Source organism: Ictidomys tridecemlineatus, chromosome 7 (genome assembly GCF_052094955.1).
Source record: "Ictidomys tridecemlineatus isolate mIctTri1 chromosome 7, mIctTri1.hap1, whole genome shotgun sequence".
Taxonomy (NCBI): Eukaryota; Metazoa; Chordata; class Mammalia; order Rodentia; family Sciuridae; genus Ictidomys; species Ictidomys tridecemlineatus.
In genome coordinates, this window is record NC_135483.1 from 55,425,691 (window position 1) to 55,447,056 (window position 21,366).

Genomic DNA, 21,366 nt, shown 5'->3' on the forward strand with positions numbered 1-21,366 from the left:
TGTGTATAGTAAACTTGACTGGTACACATTTTCTTTTAGGTCTTAGTATATATTAGTCTAAGTCCTCCTGGCTCTTAGGGTCTGGATTGAGAAATCAGTTGAAATCCAAATTGGCTTACCTCTAAATGTCACCTGCCATTTTCCTCTTGCAGCTTTTAAAATTCTAACCTTATTCTGAATATTAGGCATTTTCACTGTAATGTATCTTAGACAAGATCTTTTTTTTTTTGATATTGCTTGTTTGGGAGTCTATATGTACCTTGTACTTGGATTTTCATCTTGTTCCTATTATTTGGAAATATTTCTGCTATTATTTTACTACAAAAGTTACATACTCTCTTAGTTTTTATTTCAGAGCCTACTTATTTATGTTAACAATTACATTTAATTTGTTTTTATTTTTTAAATTTTTATTATTTGTTCTTTTTAGATACACATGATAGTATAATGTTTTTGACATATCACATTAGAGCCTTCTTTTATCCCACTGAATCTTAAATTTGGTCTCTTGATGGTCTCTCAGATTTCTTGAATATTCTGGTCACACTTTCTTAACATATTTTCTTTATTATTAACTTTATTTTCAAGATTTTATACTTTGTCTTCAAGGCCTTATCATTTTTCTTCAGAGTGGTCTAGTTTATTGTTAATGCTTTCCATTGAATTTTTAATTAAAATTGTTAAGTCTTTCTTTTCAATGATTTTTAAAATTCTTTTTGAGACTCTTTCTTGAAATCATCTTTTATCTTCTATGTTTTCTCTCTAAGTGTATTCCTTAGATCTTCTTTTAACTAATTAAACCTTTTATCTATAAACTTTCTTAATTCTTTCCCATCTGTTAGGATAATTATTACTTCTTCCTTTATGCAACAGGCTATTTAGAGAGTTTCTTTTACTTAAGAGTGTCAGATTGGGCGAATATCCTGGAAAGGATGCTTTCAGTCAATGTATGCTCTCTGCTGTTCCCAGTATCAGTACTACTTTGAGAGAATATACTAAACTCTATTTTCTATAATCATTTTGGAGCAAAATCACATACCACTCAACTTTAAGAAAAACAAAAACTTGTTGATATTGTTCCTCTAATTCAAGTATAAACTTGTAGTAATTGTTTTGATAGGGTGAGAGATCTGCTTGATTTTACACTCCAGAAGGTAGCATCAGGTTCTCCTGATGTGCAATAGCTCTGCTCCATCCTAGTTAAAATAAATGACAGTAGCTCTCTCTCTCTGCCAGTTTGGTGATACAGTAGTTAACAATAACTTACTGTGTGTGTGTGTGTGTGTGTGTGTGTGTGCTCTCTCTCTCTCTCTCTCTCTCTCTCTCTCTCTCTCTCTCACACACACACACACACATACACACACACACACACACACACACACACATGTGCTTGCCCACTCCCAAACTCTCCTGTGGGGAATGTTCCCTAGTAAATAGAAAAGCACCTGTCGTCCCTGCAGGTGGTATGTCCTACTTATTGTGCCAGAAGGTACATCAACTGGGAGAAACTATTATTTACCTTTTGCAACAATCTAAATAATTACTACTTTAGTCAAGAGTCTTCAATAGAAACCAAAGTTATTGGGTGAAAGTATGATGGGGAATAGTTATTTGAAGAACTTTTGGATTACTTATTAGTTACAAAGAGTACTTGGAGATTTTATAGTGAAGAAATCTCATAGAAACCTCTCTGTGTAATATTTTTAGTAGTATCTTCTTGGGCATAGTGATAGCACATACTTCCTGATATGAATTACTAAGAAATAGACAGCACTTATATAATATTTCTGCCAAAATTGTATTTGATGCTGATTATCAGAAAATATCAGACAAACCTATAATTAGAGCTATTCACAAAATACTGCCTTTATACTTAAAAAGGGCAGTAGGGTGGGGGGCTGAGGACCCATTCCAAAAGAATGGAGATTAGATACAATCCATAAACTTGGATTGTATCCTAGATCAGCAGTAAATTTCTACAGAAAATTTCTACTATTCCTATGATACACAAAGCATAGTTTATCACAATATAGCCAAACACACAAGTGCTTAAATAATTTTTTAACATTGTCTGATATCTACTTGACAAATTTTGACCTGAATCTCTGCATTACAATTATTTGCAATTATTCATATAGTCATTTCCCCTCCTGCCCAAAGTACTGGAAGGCTGAGCTGAATAAAAGTCCCACTACACTGGCCACGTACTTATGCAATGATCTCATCACTACCTAGCTGTTTTTAATTATTATTTTTCATGAAAGTTTCAAATTCACTGCCTATTGATATTCTGCTACACTAAGGGCACTGGTATCTCAAATTTGAGTGAGAGTTAGCAAAGCAAAGAAAGAGGACTAGGCAGAACTCCAGAAAGATAACAGAACCATATAAAATGCCCACATATCAGTATTAGGTGGGTGAAAAAATGAGTCTATTAAGAAGTCATGTTCAGAGTGATACAAAGGTAGTAGTTTACATTCTGAAATACCTTGAAAAATGTAAAGATTGTATCAGATTCAGCACACATAAACAACCCTGCAAGCCAGGTGTGGTGGCACACACTAGTAATTCCAGCAACTCAGGAGACTAAGGCAGGAGCATCATGAGTAAAAGCCAGCCTCGGCAAAAGAAAGGAGTTAAGCAACTCAGAGAGACCCTGTCTCTAAATTAAATACAAAATAGGGATGGGGATGTGGCTTGGTGGTTGAGTACCCCTGAGCTCAATCCCTGGTATCTTCCCCCACCCCCCAAAACAAAAACTCCTAGACTGCTGAAAGGAAGTCAAGAATTGGGCAACATTAAATATTTTTAACTTTTGAGAGATTTCATTTATATAATGTTTAAACAGAATCCAGTTTGCAAATGTTACCTGTAAGTAACAATGAAACCAAAATTACAGTTTCAAAAATGTTAAAGATAAATGGTAATAAAAAGATAAGTTAGTTGTATTTTGAAGAATTAAATGCATTGCAAGAAGCAACTTTTTTTCTTTTGTCATGTGAAAAAGATTCAACTGTGCTGTAAGAATTATGAAAACAGGCATAACAAAGAGTGAAAATCCAAAATAAGGTTAAATGATTGGGAGTCTGATGACAATGAAATAGGATGGATGGTCATCAAATGAAAAGGTCTCTGATTTTTAATCCTAGCTGTATGCCTGCTCCACTGTATGACTTGAGGAAGTGTTTTAGTGAACTTTCAATCTGAATTCCTTCATAAGTAAAATCTGGAAATAATCATCTTCCTTGATGGGTTTTGGTAATGAGCTCAAACTTTTCCTAGCAGTAAAAGTTGCTAAATAGATCTTTAATAAAGTGTAGAGTGGGTGGTCTTGGCACACTGTGAATCAACATAGGGAACGGTTTGCCAGTTTTAGCTTTTGAGTTGAGAGAAAACAGTAGGATTAGATGTCAAATAACTTTAATTTTCCCAGTGGAGGAGGAGATAAATAAGTCTGCTGAAAGTCAGGTGCTGGTGGAAAGTAAATGTTTGAAAAAATTACTATGAAAATTTGGCAAGAGGTCAACAAATGATTAATTAAAATCTGTTAAGTGGTTGTAAAGTAAAAATTGTAGTAGAATATTTTTGAGGTTCCCACATATGCCCATTAAATCAACAGACCATTTCTATGTAGTTGCTGAACTTGAGATTCAAAAACCACACCCAAAGATAAACACGGAGATCAGTTCCAAAACTGTGTGAGTTGGCTGAAAATTGCCTATAAATGTTTGGGGAGGAAATTTTTTTTTAAATCAAATATAAAAGAGATGATTTCTCCTTAAACGACCACTTAACTTCTTAAGAAAAATCACCTTCCTGAACATTGCACAGAAATCTCTATTCTTAAAAAAGAATCTATACTATATTTTTTATTTTAGTTCTGTTTTAATTTTAATTTGGCTTATACACAGTTATAGATATACAAATAATATGCTCTCTTTGATATCTGTTATTTTAAATCATATCAACCTATCAAACAGAAAAATAAATATGCTAACTAAACTTTTCATTCAACTAGTCCTTGGCTAGCTGAAAATCCAACTATGGAAAAGTTAGGCTATGATATTGCTGTACATATCATGTTAAGCATAAACTAATAAAACTAATAAATATTTTCAGGTTAACTTAACTAGTTAGACCATAGTAATTAGCTGGTATAGCACAATGGTAATTGGAATTAACTAGGTTTTATCAAGGTTCTGTTAATATTTAAGTAAACTAAATCCTTCAGTTCTTCAATGTCCTCATCTGTTAAGTATAAAATAATAATAATAGTGTTTATTTCGTAAGCGTATTATAAAGGTGAATCCATACATTTATGCAAATCATTTAGAAAATGACTTGGAATATTACATTATTATCATCAGTTATAGCTACTCTGTTCTCTGACCCAAACTGCAACTCTAAGTTTCAGTTCTAAATTTCAAATTTGTGTTCTTGAGCATATGAAGTCTATAGGCACCATGATTAAATCAACATACCCATCTTTAATATGTACACGTTATTTAGACTGTCAAAGCTAGGAACACAGTTTAGTAGACTGAACTCTGTATTAAGATATCAACTGTTTATGGTTGATTATGCAATCAATTACATTTGGTCTTTGTTAATTATAATATTGACTCCTTAACAATCTAATATTGAAATAAATGTTCAATAAGTAGCATAGCTATTTTGTTTATTATTATAACTGCTAGCTAAGATTTATAGAAGGAAAAATGAAATAAATATTTTTTAAATGACCATGGCATGAACTTAACAACTACTTTTCTCTTTCCAGAGACTAAAAGAGGCTTATGGATTCACTTGAGGCCATAAAGCAAGTGATAAAACAGAAACTAGACTTGTTGTCACATGACTTCAGTTTAAGGTTCACTCATAATGATGCATTTTAATTTAAAATTTACAACTGACCTAGCATATGATCTCTTGTTTTCACAAAATATCTATGAGTAGGCTGTTATTTATGGATAATATTTAAATATTTTGGAAGTTCTGGAAAAAAGAATTCCAAGATTCACCCCTCTTTTTACTATACCTGGTGACATATCTGTTTAAAACTAAAACTAAATGCAAACACACACACACACCACATACACATGGGGGAGAGTAATAAGCATATTTAATAAACAGACTCATCAACTCTTTCTGAATCCTCTGTTTTTCCCAGTTACAACATTTTCTTCACTGCTGTATAACTATCTGAGTAGTCAGAACTACATTCTGTAATTAGCAAACATATTTGAAAGATAAATAGCTAAATCTGGAAGAAAAGCAGGGTACTGAAATTAAGAATTCAGTGGAATTTCAGATAATAACAGCTGAGGCCTGCAGGCTGTTACTTCATATGGGAAACAATGATTCCCACTGTTTTTCTGATTGACACAATTTATTAAAACCTCTCAACATATACAAAATAAAATTATGATAAGCCCCCAAATCCAGCATGAAAAGCCTAGCATGAAACATTTAAGTCATAATTTACCTTGGGGTCAGAAAAAAAGAACCCCAAGAAAAATGAGAAAAGTTCAAAAAAGTCATTTCAACATCCCACCAGAGTTAAAGATCATTTTCAAGTATTCCCATTCAGATGTTTTTATAATTGCATGGATCCTACAGAGCTGCACATTCTGCCAGTTCTCAAGTGGCTGTACCCAGAAGGTGGTGACTGTTTCTGACTGACTGCTTGCTTGCTTTTATTTTCATTTCCTGTACGAGAGTGAGATTGCTGTTTGGGGACAGTTAAATCTACTTCAAGCATAAGAATCATTTATCCCATGTGGAGGCAGCTTTCATGAATAGCTTTTCATTTCTTCTTATTCACCCAGACTTTACAATTGTGATGCTTAGCATGATGGAGTTTCATTTGTTACCCCCTCTGTGTCACACAGTTTCCTTTCCAGGTACTAAGGCCAAAATCTGAAGTATCATGGTTCAGAAGGCATTTTGGCAGGGATGGTCAGATGTAGAGTGGCTTTGACTGTGCTTTGTGTGCTTCTTGAGTTTTGTTTACTGTAAATATGCAGCATGCACCATAGTTCTGAGGTGGCGGGGAGGGCGGGGTTAGTGTCATACTGATATAAGGCAAAGTTTATGCATTTGTTTTCTTAGCAAGACAAAATAAAGTAAAAAAAAATGGAATCAATTTCTTGATAATAGTTTCAGAATTTTCTCTGCAGTGAAGAAACACTTCTTTGTATAATGGCTGAGTTTTAGATACAAATTAGCTCTGAGCAAGGCATGATGGTACAAAATTGTGCATATATTCAAAATGATGGGTTTTGAGTTAATCATAGCTGTGAAACAAAAGAAAACATTCATTGAAAAACTAATGAAGTTAGAAGCTCACATTATACCAGTGAGACAATTCAGAGGGAAAAAAGAAAAGCTAGATGTAATTTTCTTTTATAAAAATCACAATGTAAAGCTTGTCAGAGATGTAAATTTATAAGAAAGCATGGCTGTAACTACAAGCTAGAGGCTTTCCTATTTAGAAATTTGTATTTAACACTTTGAAAAAAAATTCACATAAGAAATGCCATTTAAAATAGTTCTTCAAGGATAAGCAGATATTCTTAAAAAAATATTAGTAGACAGGGGTAAAAAACATTCCTAATAAAGATCTACAAAAGCACAGAAATGTAATGAGGCATGCTGGACAAAAAAATATAAGCTCTTTCTATGTTTTTTTAATGCAAGACAAGTCTTTAGATAAGATATTACTGGAAAATATAATTACAGCCATATTTCAGGGGTTCGTGTACAAGATATTAGTAGGTAGGAAATTCTCTGATTATTAGAATATTAGTTTTTTGTTTACTTATTAAATATATATTTTTAAATTTTAATTGACATAATAATTGTACATGTTTTTGTGTATGGTGTGATATTTCATGCATACAATGTGCAATGATCATATTGGGGTAATTGAATATCCATCACCTCAATCATTTACCATTTCTCTATGTGAGACATATTCAAAATCCTCTCTACTGGCTATTTGAAATATATAGTTAATTTTTGTAGACCACAGTTGTACTATTGTGCTAAGATAGAAATTACAAGTTATCCTTCCTATTGTTTTGGTTTGGATGTGAGGTGTCCGCCAAAAGTTCAAATGTGAGACAACTCAAGAAAGGTTGGAGGTGAAATAATTTAGTTATGAGAGCCCTAACCCCAACAGTGAATTAATCTCCTGGTAGGGATTAAGTGGTAACTGAAGGCAGTTAGGGTGTGATTGGAAGAGGTGAATCATGGGACATGTGCCTTTGTATATATTTTGTATCTGGTGAGTGGAATGTCTCTCTCTCTCTGCTTCATGGTGACCATGTCCAAAGCCTCTTTCCTCCTCTGCCACACTCTTCCACCTGGCCTGAAGCCCCAAGGAATGGAGTTGGCAATCTATGAACTAAGACCTATGAAATTGTGAGCGCCTAGATAAACTTTTCCTCATTTAATTGTTCTTGTCAGTTCTTGGATCACTCTCCAAAAAGAAAAAAAGAGATTTGACTAAAACACTTGTCCAACTGTAAACCTTGTCCCTACTACCATCTTCTGTCTTTCCTCTTCCCAGCTCCTGGTAACTGCTATTCTTCTCTGCACATCTAAGAGATCAACTTTTTAGCTTCCACTTGTAAGTGAGGACATGTAGTGATTGTCTTTCTGTGACTAACTTATTTCACTTATATTTGTGTGATTTTTCTTTTAAACCTGGCGGCAATAGTATTCCTCATTACATTTTAGAAAAGTATCTCTGACAGTCACATGAAGGATACTTTAGTTTGAGAGAGAGTGTGGTGATCGTACCTGTCATTGAGCCTACTGCAAGAATCCACTCAGAACATGCTGAAGAACTGAATGAACACAGTGGAAATGTTGGTAGTAGGTGAGAATATGTATGATTTTTAGAAGGCTGTTCAAATTTGATAACTAACAGGAGTGTGAATATAAGAAAGAAAGGAGTTACGTATGAAATATATTTCAAACCTATGAAATAAAATGAATGAGTACATTGAAACAATATTTATGGAATATAGGAGGAATTAAATGGAATCTATTTGAGAGTGGGGTTGTCTTCATTTGTAAATATGGATATTGAATAATCTTGCAGAAATGCTGAGTAGAAATGAATTATAAGTTTGGAGTACAGTGACTGAGAAGGCTAGGAACACAAAGTTGGGACTTATTGGGCATAAATAATAGTTCATACCTCAGAAATAGAAATGCTTTTCCAGGAAGATTTACAGAATAGGAAGAGAAGTAGGTATGGCATGGAATCATGAATAGTCACATGGTGTTGGTAGAAGAGAAAAAAGAAGAGAAAGCATCAAGCTAGTAACTAACATGAATTGGAACATAAGAAAGAAAGGAGGAAGAAGCAGAGTTTCCAGGTGTTTTAGTCAGCTTTTTTTTTGCTGCTGTGACCAAAAGACCTGACAAGAACAATTTTAGGAGGACAATTTTATTTGGAGGCTCATGGTTTCTAATGTCTCAGTTCACAGATGAAGGACTCCATTCCTTGGGGCCTGGGCTCCTGAGGCAGAACATCAAAGTGGAAGTATGTGGCAGAAGAAAGTAGCTGAGGATATAGCACCAGAAAGCAGTGTGTGTGTGGAGGGGTCCCCTCACCATTGGCGAAAAACTAAATTCCAAAGGCACGCCCCTAAAGACCCACCTTTTCCAGCCATACCTACCTGCCCATAGACACCACCCAGTTAATCTCTATTAGGGGTTTTATGCATGAATAGGTTAAGATTCCCATAACCCAATCATTTTACTTCTAAATCCTCTTGCATTGTCTCACACATGAGCTTTTGGAAGACACCTCATATCTAAACCACAACATAGGAAAAGAAAACTTAATTATTGAAAGTCTCAAGAAAGAGTAGGTAAGCAAATAATTCTTCCTTCTCAAATAGGTCTTGCCTTCAATGTTATTTTCCTATTCTTTTATTCTTATCCATTTATTAAGATTTTTCACAGTTTTGCCTAATTTTTATCTCCTTCTTGGGAAGTTTTATTATCATTTTCTTCTTTTTTCTTTATATTCAGCCATTCTCTACTGCCATAGCTTCAACTCCCATTTTGTGTTAACTGTTCCTAAAAATAAGTATTTTATTCATTCAAAAGTCTTTAAGGATTACTATTCCAGAAAGTAGTAATCATGAAAAACAATAATATGGGTTGTCTCTTCTTTCAGGAAATTTAATGTAGGGAGAGAGTAATAATGTGATTGACTGTGAAAAAGATCATATTAGTATTTCATACTGTCACTCTGGAAGTTGTATGGGAAGCAAATTTAACAAATTTAACGGCTTCTGGTAGAAATATGTTTCTGTGATCATAATAAAAAAATTAAAGTCTAGACTAATAGAGAGGCCTCTAGAATGACTCACAAGTTTGTGTGTGTTTTACTTTGTGCTTCTGTGATTTATCTTGTTTGTGTCTGAGGTAATAACAATGGCATTGACAGGCACTGCCATTGCCTCAGATTTCAGAGCAGATTTTACCTGGATAAATAGAAATGGTGGCATCAATTATGAATGAACAGAATTTGACAATTTTTTTAATCTCTGGGTATGTCAATAAATACATAATTGAAAAATAGAAATTGAACCTTGGGGGATATATATTGGAGAGTAATTCCTGCAGGCATGAATGGGAGTCCTTTGGTGGTAGCCAGATAGGTAAAAGGACTGAGGACAAAAACCTAAAATTCAGCATATTTACAAGAGTTATTCACAATTTCAACCTTGAACTTCATATTCATAAACTATAAATATACATATAAGTACCTACAAATATTCCTAATTTGATATCCTCAACTATTTACCTCCCTTTTGTGAAAATTTATTATATGCTATATGTCTATTATACTACTAACATTTTCTCAGTTACAAATTTCTGAAATTTTGAAAATTTTTTCTCTGTCTACCTGGAACACTTAAAATTTTCAATTACTTGCTAGATCTCATTGATTCAAATTCTAGAATGTTTTTTCACATTCTTTATTCTTTCCATTCTCATTTCTATCAGCCAAGTCTAATCACTCTATAGTATATCTGTACCAAAATAAATTTCTGAGGATTCCATGTTATAATCCTACAATTAATGTCCCAAATTATCTTCTCAGATGTACCACTCAATTCATTCCACCAATAATTATAAACCCCTATCTACACCAAGTGCTTGTAGTCCTCCAAAACCCTCTACACTTATCTAAGTTCTTTTGTTACTTTGATTTTCCTCTACCTGATATACTCTTCCTATGGTTTTCAATCTAGCTAAATAATATACATGTTTTAATGCCAGGCCTAAATGTGATCTGAAGTTAAATTTTCCCTAATAATTTAATCAGAAGTAAATGTTCTTTTGTTCTAGTCTTATAACACTTATGTTTTAGCGCCTGTTTAATTCTCTATCATATTATGTATTATACATATACATTATGGCTAGTACCTTACCTTTCATTATTCCCATTAAGAACACAACAGAGTAAAAACTATTTAAGATTTAACATAACCTGGTCCAGTCCCATATCAGAATCTAAGTTAGGGCAGGATGGGGGTAGATTTTAGTGTTAGGACTTTGCCCAGCATGCATGGGACTCTGGGTTTGATTTCTATCAACAAACACAACACACATATACAACACATGCATACACAGAACCTAAGCTAACCTTTACTACAATTTTAATAAATGTAGTGAAAAGAATTCTGAATCCTATGTATTTTCAAGAAACAATGAACATTTTTCAAATTGCTTAAATGCCTCTGTATTTAGAAAAGCAAGATTATGTTTGATAAGAGATAATTTAACCATCTCACCTAATAATTGCTTTTTTAAATTAAATATTTAATATATATTTTTCCAAAGCTCCAGAATTTCTCCTGGAGTAGTTAGTTAATAGTTAAAGGTGTTTCCTGTGAGTCCTTGACCCTAAGGGAAAAAAATCCTCTTGTAGTATAGAGCTAATATATAATAATAAAAAAATTAGAAGAAAAATTTGCTTATTCCCGATCCCCTTGCATTCTGGTCACAACATCTGATTCACAAATGAGAATGTCTTTGGGAAAACTGGACTACTTCAAGAGCAATAATCTTGGACACAGGCTGTGTTCTTTTCTCTCATAACAATCTAACCAAAATTTATCTTAGATTTATTCAGTGGTCTATGGTTTAGTCCAAGTGTTCCTGTTTTAAATAGAGCTTATTCATCCTTTTCAACCATGCAAGATGAAGTTCTGTAGCTTCCTAGATTGTTAAAACAGAAGTCTATTTCTTCAGAGAACATGAAATCAATTTTTGTTCTTTTCTGCAGACATAGGTCCTGGAGTTGAATACAGAGAGTACTGCAGACTTGTTATACTTGAAATGCAGAAGACAAAAGATGTGTTGGTAAGTGTTCCTCCCAGGACAAAACATGAATACTTGGTTATAGGCATCACTAGACCACTATGATCATGGTTTGGGAAGGAAAAACAGACAGATAATTTGGAGTCTGAATGGGTATCCCCAGGACAATAATGCATAATCAAAATCGAAGGACCCCACCCTCATGACTTATCACAGAGAAAGAGTATATCTATGATTCCCAACTTATTGGCCTCTGTAGGTGGAAAAAAGGCCCGGGTTGGTTTGGTTCCTTGATCAGACTGAGGGCAGAAAGAAAATCCTCAGTAACTGGAAAGTTCCTTCTGATTCTTTATTCTAATCCCCTGACCTTAATGTTTAGACAACAAATCCTTCACCCTTTCTGTTACTTGTCTCCCTCAGGACTTCTGGGATTTCTTTGCCTTTACTTCATCCATATTAACCTGGCATACATCCTCTCAGCCACATATTTTCTTAGAACAGAACATCATATATTTACCTAGAACATAACATGTGCCATGAAATAGTTTCTTAATGATTTATTAAATCCAATAAAGATATACAATAAAGAACTTTAAGACTCTAATTAATGCAACATAATTTCAGAGAATAAATGATATAGTGAAATGCACAGAAAGGGTAAACATTATCTGAGATTTATCCTTAGTGTCTTACTTTCAAATAATCAATTAATTTCAGCTAATATTTACTTGAATGGTGCATAGCACATACAATGAGGGTGAAAAGCCAAGAATTAATGAACTAATATATGCCAGACATTATATATGTGTTTTAATACAGGTTATTTAATTCTCAAAAAATGCTATTTGATTATTGGCGAAGAAACTGAGACTATATATATATATATATATATATATATATATATATATATATATTTTCGAGCATCATAATGCCAGTATTTAAATTCAAGTCTGTGTCATTATGTAACTAGCAGAATTCAGGAAAAGAACAGAAGCCACTTTAAATTCTTCAAGAAAACTTAATACAGGTGAATGTAAACCCTGATGATGGAAATTCTCAGTAGCCAAATAGGCAACTCAGAAATGGCAATTTCTGAGAGTGCCCATCTCAGGTTAACTCTACCCTTAGGTTGGAGGGAAATAGAAATATATAACAGGACCAGATTCCAAGATATAGGGGCCCCAGTTAAATCTAAAGGCATTCAAACTGGTTGAATCAGAGAATGTGGAAATTTAGGTCTTCCTCTAGACCAGGGGGGAAAAAAATTGCTGAGAAACTATTACTTTCTCCCTCCTTCCACTTTCCAGTTTTCTGTCAGTGCCTTCCATTGGTTCATTTTACTTAGAAATCATTTGCTAAAGGAATCTGGGAAATATAGTTGTCTATAATTTAATGCAAAAGAGAAGAAGGTCAGGAAATCAATCTAAGAGCAGATGAGCAAATGTCAGCACAGATTCCAAGATGCTATATATCACAGTAGAGAGGCAGTGTAAGCAAAGATATCCAGGAGAGAAAGTATGGTGTATATTCTGAAATAATAAGTAGTGCAATTTGACTATTGCGTATTCAATGTGTGGAAACACGAGGCTAGAAAAGTAAAGTAATGTAACAACTTAGGAAAATATTAGTAGTGAGCAAAGCTGTTCAAATTTAATTTAGTGAGAAGACCATTTGGGCCAGGAACATGATGCAACTGGAATGTTGTTTGGAAAATAATAATTTGGAAATTACATGTAGAAGGGCATTAAGGAAAGTGGAGAATATTTTGAAGCAAGGAAGTAATTGCAGTGGTTTCAGATATAAATAAAAATGATAATGTGATGGAAAGCGAAAATTTATTATTCATCTTATATGTGTCAGTTACTATTCTTTGTAATTTATACATAAACATTATCTCAGTTGATTCTCAAGACAATTGTTCAAGGTAAACATCATTATCTGACTATACAGACAAACTGAGAATCAGGGAATTGAAGTGAGATTCCCACAGTTACATAATGAGTAAGTACCAGAGTCTAATCTAAACTACTGGTAATGACATGGAATAAATAGAATCATTCTGGAAGATTAAAAAATAGAGGTGTTTACAAATACAATGCTTGGTATCAATGTTGGTACATGATACCTTGCCAGGTATCAATTATCTGTGTTTTAAACCTTAAATTTTTTGAAACAGTATTGCTTTTAAACATTTTTTTGGTTTGTTGTTAATTTTGTTATTTAGTGGAAAATAGATACTATTCCAAATTGCTATGACATTTTCCCCCTATTTTCTATGTACTTTGGATTATTCTTTTAATTTGAAGCTCTCTTATGACAAGTGAAATAAATGTTACAAACATTTTCATGTAAAATTCATATTTTCAAGTTCATAAAGCCAAAAGAATGTTATTTTGAATATTAATTATATATTCAAAGCCTATATTATTTTTATGGTGAAATGTTTTACTAGTGCCGCCACATAACGACTTACTTCTTTTTCCAGTGTTCTGTTAATTACTTTGTATTAATTATTCTTAGCTATAGAATATGTATATGTATAAAAACAATATGTATATTGTTTTTAATAGTAAGATCTACACTAAAGTGAACTATTCCATCACAGGATGTTATTTGTTCAACATTTGTACTGATGTGCATTTATTCACCCCAAATCATTTCTATATCATCCCTGAAATTCTTATGCCCTCTTGAAATGATAATCATTAAAAAAAACTCTTCTGGAGTTGTATATTATCTAAGAAAAAAGTGAATAATGTAAGGTTTACTTTGATATTTGGGTTGAAAGCAAATGGTTCATTATTGGGTCTAGTGTTTATATTTTTATTGCTATTTTGGTCAATGAATCAGTGGTCAGAAAGACTCAAGGATGGATGAATAAGTGTCCCTAAAATTTGGAACAATCTGATGGATTCTAAATTTGATAATTGTTGATCTGTAAGAACGGTGGGATGAAATTCAATCCATCCACCACACCTCTCTGAATATCTGATGGTCTTGGAAATCTAAGGCACTCTGTATGAGTCAGAAATTGAGTCAGAAGTATTGTTAGTTTCACAATGACTCATTTCAAAATTACAATTGTTTAGTTGAATGTAGAATGAATCAGTGTTTATGTTCTTACAGCAGTATCCAATGCTGAGAACATTAGTTTGATGGGGAGAATAGTCATCACTGAGGTGGAAGGCAGTGCTGCATAGAAAGTAGCCAGGCATATTATTCTCAATACATCAGACTCCTTGCAGTACAAATAACATAAAAATCCACAAAATCACTGCTTGTGAAGCTATACATCTTTAGGAAAATTACCCCCCTACACGTAAGATCTACATACTGTTTCTCCTAAAAAATTCTTCAGTACGCCAGAGAACTATACTTTTCAATTTCTGAATGCCTTGATTATTTTAACAACCTCTTGTTTACATTCCTCAGTAGTTGACATTTCTATAATTTCTGCCTATAAAAGTTTTTTCTTCCCTATGACATTTGTGACCTTCCCAAATATTTACCAAGAATTCCAAATACCATTTAAACTGGTAAGAACTGAAATGAAAAGGTATCTTGTAGAGCACACAAGGCCTTAGAACCTTCAGGCCATAGAGCAATAGATTAAATGACCTCTTAAGACCCCCTCCAGTCCTATATTCTATGGGGACTGATAAACCACAGAGATAGCCAAACAAAAGAGATACAATGAAGCGGGTTCTATTATCCCAGCATTTAATGGTTTTCTGTATATGAAGTTCAAAGCTGAAAGTTCCAACAAAGATTTCACCAACACAGTTTTTCCTGCATTTGCCACTTTCCTGCTTACAATACCTTCTTACAACATTCTTCAAAGGCCAAGAAAATGTGCTTTCTTTGTAATTTCAAAAGTAGTTTTAAGTAACAGGAGATATTATTAGAGATAAAAATATGAGAGTAAAATCATAGTAATAAAGTTGGATTTGGGGTTAGGTCTACCAGATATACCAGTGGAATATAAAAAAAAGCAAAAGTATGATTTTTAAACAGAAAGAAAAGTAAATTTGGAGTGGAGACATACATGCAAACCAAATGAAAAATAAAGGAAAGAGTGGGTGAAATATGTTGAAGGGTAAATTATATTATATTCGAAGGGTTATGCATATCCATCTAGAAATAAATATGGTTTTAGTAAGAATAAAGAGTCAATGTGGAGAAGGAGAAGAGTCCAAAAACTAATCAAAGCCAAGAAAGAAGAAAATGTACAGTATAAAACATGAGGTAGGGAGAACACTGAGATGACAGAATGAAGTTAAAAGTGTAAAAAAAAAATATGATAAGAAAATTAAGGGTAGAAAATGAAAGGAAGATTGCACAAGAGTTTGAGATAAATCAGAATCCTTTCAAGTCGAGAAGTAAGAAGGGGTCAGGGCCAGAGATAATGGGACCTCCATGAAATGGAAAGTGTAATTTATTCACTGAAGTGGTGGATATTGCTATCAATTTTAATGACTTTTTTGCATCAGCTTTCAGATGAGAGAATGGAGGAAAGATATTAGCAAAGAGACATATTTGCATATCTCAGGGAAGAAGGATGAAATAAATATCAGGCCAGAGCAATGATGAAGTTATTAAACTATTTAATTTCTGGCAAACTATGGGGAAAAAATTGAAAGTAAACCTGAATTTCAGACAGTAGCATCAACAAATAAGACCTATATCAGGTGCCTTTTAAAACCTCATAGACTTCAAGGAGTAGGGAAAAAAAGAGACAAAATTTCTAGACTCAATTTAATATCCATGGTCTGAAATACATCTTGAAAATGTAATACTCTGGCAGGTATATTGAGAAATTTAGTCAATCACAGAAAGCTTAATTAGCTTTCTCTGATAGAACTGTGGCACACACACACACACACACACACACACACACATATACACACACACATAACACACACATACACACACACACACACACACATTAATTTAAAATGCATTTTACCCTGCTACAGTAAGGGAGAATTTCTCTATTTCAGGAAGCTTTTCACCTCAACAGAGTATAAGCACTCATAGAAGTCCTTGAGGCAGTCATTCATACACCCACTGCTGTGTGAATGATGAAAACACACACAGAGACGGGCAATGGAGTGCAGAGCATGCTGTAGCCATCACTGCCTCATGCTGCCTAGCAGCTTGAAGAAGGCAAAAACCTCCACATCAAATTATCCCAGCCAGAGCTTCATACTTATCCAGAGTCTGATGGGGAATACTCATAAAAAAAAAAAGTATGCTTTCCCATTCCGCAGCTAAGTGATTCATTAATGGGCATGAAATTAAAGCATCATCTGCCTCATCTGAAGGAACTGCTCTCACAAGATATTTGGTAAATTTTGCACAATGTTGATCTCAGACAGTCCTGTTAAAAATCTCTGCCTCTGAAGATCTCATAAAATGCTGAAGATGGAACTGATCTCAGAGTTGATGAGTTTGATTTCATAGGAGAATGCAAGGTTGCCTGGGAACTCACTACACTGAATGCTTGCTTCAGCAGTTTCTGATGGGCATCCCAGCTGGAACTCCACTGCTGTGAAGATCTTGTTTTCCGTGCAATGTTTATTTGACATCTCTCAGAGGCACAAGACAACCAAGCCTGTGTTTATCTAGGTAGTAAATGTTCAAACAATTAAGATAGTAAATTTTAATTTACTCCCTGGGTGTACATGCTGTGTAAATATGTGCACTAGCTTAGGACACAGGAGAACTAACTTCTGGATTCTACCACTAAGTCTCAAAATCCTTAGGAAAATCTTTTTAGTGTTTCCATTACTAAGTGCACCAAAATGGGTATAGGAAATGAAATAAATATAATCAAATTTGTGGAACATGTTCACATCTGGCTAGTATAAGCAGGAAATTGTTAGAATTGCAGATAGGATTTCAGGATAGACCAAATTAGATGAGGAGATTGAAAGGCAGTCAATGTTCTAGGTAGATCAAAGAACATGAACTAAATCACAGGATTTGGGAAAGCTCTAGGTATTCAGGACAAATTACTGATTTAAAAGAAGAACTCAAGGCAAGATGTGAGGGGATTTGAGAAGTAATTGGAAAATAATTTTTACTGGGAGTTGTATGTCACATTGACTTCTTTACTTATTCAATAGGAAATTATTAGGTATTGGATTTTGAACAAAGAGATATCATAGGATATTTTTAAAATTTACTTGGGATGATACACAGCACTTGAGAAGCTATTGTAGGACCTAACTTCAGCGGGTGTAATCAGGTGTGCTAAGAGATTGGTAGGGAAATCATTAGGAATATTAGGAAGGAAGCAGCAGAAGATATGGAAATTAGTACAAAACAGGCAAGGAGAAATTAGGTGAAGAGGTAAGTTCCACGGAAAAATGGTGATGTCATTCATACAAACAATGACAGCAGGACAACAGGAGAATAAATAATCAGTTGGGCTTTAAAATGGTATCTTTGAAACAATAACTAAATTTAATGAGGAGACATACAAATTGTGCTATGCTGTAAGATTACAGTGATTATCCAACAGGTAATTCCACTTGGTAATAGCCAAGCAATAGTCCTCTAAATTATAAGGATGTCAATTTAAAATTCTGAATATTAAATAATATTCTCTTTATGTACATGGTTTAGGGGATTAAGAGAACATTCTGTTTTTGCGGGGGAGGCTAAGTTCAAAACGCTCACCAAAGAAATACTCTAAATTTAAATTTAAAAATGTGATATAGATATTAGTTTAATCTAATATTTACAAAAATAACACAAATTCAAGATTATTCAGAAGTAATTTCAAATCCAGTACTCTTGACACATATACTTCAAGTTCAAATATAATTGCTTTGAAACAAGATTGTGGGGGAAAAAAATTAACATTCTTCTCAACTCTGACCTAACCTCTCACATCTCTGTTTGTTTTCTGAGCCAGTCATTCAAAAGTCCAGCACAGAGAATGAAGGTTTCCTTGGTGTGATTTTGGCTGCTGAATTACTTCTATTTGTCAATTTAGGAAACTGAGAGGACTAAAAATTGGATCAACTTTTCTCAACTGTTTTCAAGAAATAAGGCCTAAAGAATTGCTTTAGCAGGGTTCCACATTCAACATGTCTACAGAGTAGATCTACATCTCAACATTATTTTCTTGCTGACTAAGTTGACATCCATTTATAAAAACGATCATCACCTTTAAAAAGAGCAATTCAGAGATATATAATTGCTCATTTATTTGATATGATATGTTCACTGACATCAAATCTGACAATTCCTATTGTTGTATTTTCATTCTTATTTATTGTTCCTCTTGTAATTCAATCTAAATTATAAATTATAATGATAAAATGTCTACTAAGAAATATGCATCAGGTTTATCTTATGGATATTCTATCATCTCTTTGGGGGGATGTGTCTAAAACAAGTGAAAGAAAGAAAGATAAACTTTGAAACAAAGGGAACTTAATTGATCTTGGCAATCCAAAAACTTTAGAAGCTTGTAAGACAGGCACCAATAAAGAAAGAAAGATGCCCTTTCATGGAGAGACATCTATGAACTCCCAAATCAATGTTTAATACTGCTCCAAATCAAATTTCTCTGATGAATACAATTCCTAGAGTATTTACCCATGACCTTGAGTAAAATACAAGCTCTTTGAGTTTCCAGTTTTCTTATTTGTAAAACAGACATCTTAAGATTCCGTGACAGAAAAATCTGAAGCTAAAATAACTAAATAAAGTACAATGGCTACAAAGCAAATGCTTAATATAATACGTAAAATCAGTTAATGGGTGTTTCAGTCAGTTTTGTGTCACTGTGACCAAAAGACTTGACATGAACAACTTAAGAGGAGAAAAGTTTATTTGGCTTACATCTTCAAAGTTGTAGTTCACACTTGGCCAACTCCATAGCTCTGGCCTGAGGTGAGGCAGAACAACATGGCTGAAGGGTGTCCTGGAATAAAGCAGCTTAGGATATGGGAGCCAGGAATCACAGCGGAGTGGGAGGAGGGGGGAGAGGGGAGAGGGTAAAGGGGAGAGGAGAGGGGGGAGGGAGGGGGAAGGAGAGAGTTTTTTCTGCTTATCAGGGACAAAATATAAATCCCAAAGTCGTCACCCTTAGTGATCTTCTTCCTCCACCCATACCCCATCTGCCTATAAACACCACCCAGTACAATAATCCTTTCAAATTGTTAATCCAACAAATAAATGAATGCACTGATTAGATTACAGCTCTTATAGTCTAATCATATCACTTCTGTGAACACTCCTGAATTGTATGTCTTACACATGAGCTTCCAGGGACATCTCATATCAAAACCATAGCATTGAGTAAAGTTTCCATTAATCAATTTACTGCTTTTTTGATGCAACACTAGCTAAGCAGCTTAATGTTTCTGGTAGCAAATGTACTAATTTATTAGAACCATTTATTTGTTTATTTAAAAAAAAGAAAAAAAATGTAAGTGTATCCATAAACTATAGAAGCGATGAGACATTAAAAAAAGAGAAAGAAGATGGCATATGCCCTCGCTGCCTTACTAAAATTTATAAAATCAATCATTGACTAACAAATAGCTTTTCTGACAGCCTTTGGGGACACTTGAGCTCTTGATCTACCTCCTAACTTGTCAACTGCTGCAAGGCGGCCTCCACTCATCTAATACAAACAGACTGGTAAAGCATGAGGCCCTGCCTTTTAATCTGTCCCTCAGCCAGATTTTGTTATGTTTACTGACAAGTTTCTTCATAATTACTCGTTGGATCATAATTACACTTCTTTTAGCTAACGGAAAACTGCTTTTTACTTCAAGAAATTTGAAGTAAAAATATACTTTTCCATATATTAACAGATGTTTTTAATTTTTTACCAACTTAATAAAAATGTGTAACCAAAAATGTTTGCTACATGATTTTAAATATAACATTATTTTATAAATTATAACTACCAACTGTGTGTGTATAAAAAATGTAGAGTATAATATATATTCTCAAATTATCCAATAAAACGCCATCATTTTGCACAAACAACATGCGTGAATATTTGTATGTATAAGGGCTATTTTTTGAGAGGTTGGGTTCAAAGATATTTACAACTAAGAATGTTGCTCTCCTCTGAGTCCTTACTTGACAATTTGGTTATGTGCATTAAACCAACAGGACCTCAGAGCATCTAAAATAATGGTTTTCAACCACTATTCTCTAGAAGCTCTTTGTAAATCTGTGAAGACATTTTGGGTTATAACCACAAAATAAGATGTTGTACCATTAATGTGGCAGAAATCTGAAATGTCAGATGCTCTAAAAATTAAGAGTATTATTCAAATTTTAAAGTTTCTACCAGACATTCATGTGTACAAAGAATTTTTCTAAATTGATCTTAGTCTTGAAACCAAATACACAATATTTGAGGCAGGTTTCAATAATGCATTGAAATGTGCAGACAATGTATCCCCATGTAAACCAAAGGAAGAGGATACTTTGTTTTATTTAAAATTTCATTGGAAGTTTACCATTTGAATAACAGGTTATTAAAGGCAAAGTTGCAAATGGTATTTGAGTTCTCAGTCAACATACATGCATCATTCTTCATTTGGAAGTGTCAGATTTGTGATAGCACCTACATGCAGATCTAGTCTATGAACACTTATTTATGACTTCCATTTTAGTTATAACCAAGATTTTGAAAATTAAAAATATATTATTTTATTAAAGATTATTTTCTTTTACATCTTTTTTAGAGTTAAGATATTGTGTTGGTTTTTTTAAAATCATTGTGTTATTCAGCTTTTCAGTACAAAATACCCAAGATAAATAAATTATAAGGAATGGTCCATTTAGCTCATGGTTTCAGAGGTTTTAGCCCATGGTCAACTGACTTAGTTGCTTTTGGGTATGGAGCAAGGCACAACATCATGGTAGGAACTGTGTGGTGGAGCAAAGCTGCTTACCTCATGACAAATGAGAAGCAAAAAGAAATAGGGGCACCCAAAATCCCCTTTAAGGACACAACCCAAGGACCTACCC